This window comes from Penaeus monodon, chromosome 20 (assembly GCF_015228065.2).
Source record: "Penaeus monodon isolate SGIC_2016 chromosome 20, NSTDA_Pmon_1, whole genome shotgun sequence".
In the NCBI taxonomy this organism is placed as follows: domain Eukaryota; kingdom Metazoa; phylum Arthropoda; class Malacostraca; order Decapoda; family Penaeidae; genus Penaeus; species Penaeus monodon.
Genome location: NC_051405.1, coordinates 30,748,674 through 30,748,978, shown reverse-complemented (window position 1 = coordinate 30,748,978; position 305 = coordinate 30,748,674).

The window sequence follows — 305 nt, the reverse complement described above, 5'->3', positions numbered from 1 at the left end:
TACTGTACGCAATGTAAGTCAGAATCCTCTGTCATAAAATGTAAGTTATGTAAATCTTACAGCTGCTACATAAAGGTTCAAACTACTAAGCCCCAAGTCATAAAAAGTAATGTCATCTGAAGTTGCAAAACGTTGCCAAGAAGACGTCACTAATGCGTCTCTATCATTTCATCATGTCTGGTAACGCCCACTGCACCTTACAAGGGCGCAACGACCAGAGGCTGAGTAGGCACCTTTCAGCCATTACCCGGGACACACATAACAAACTTCTTGCATAAACTCCCCAAGAACTTATAAGAGGAACT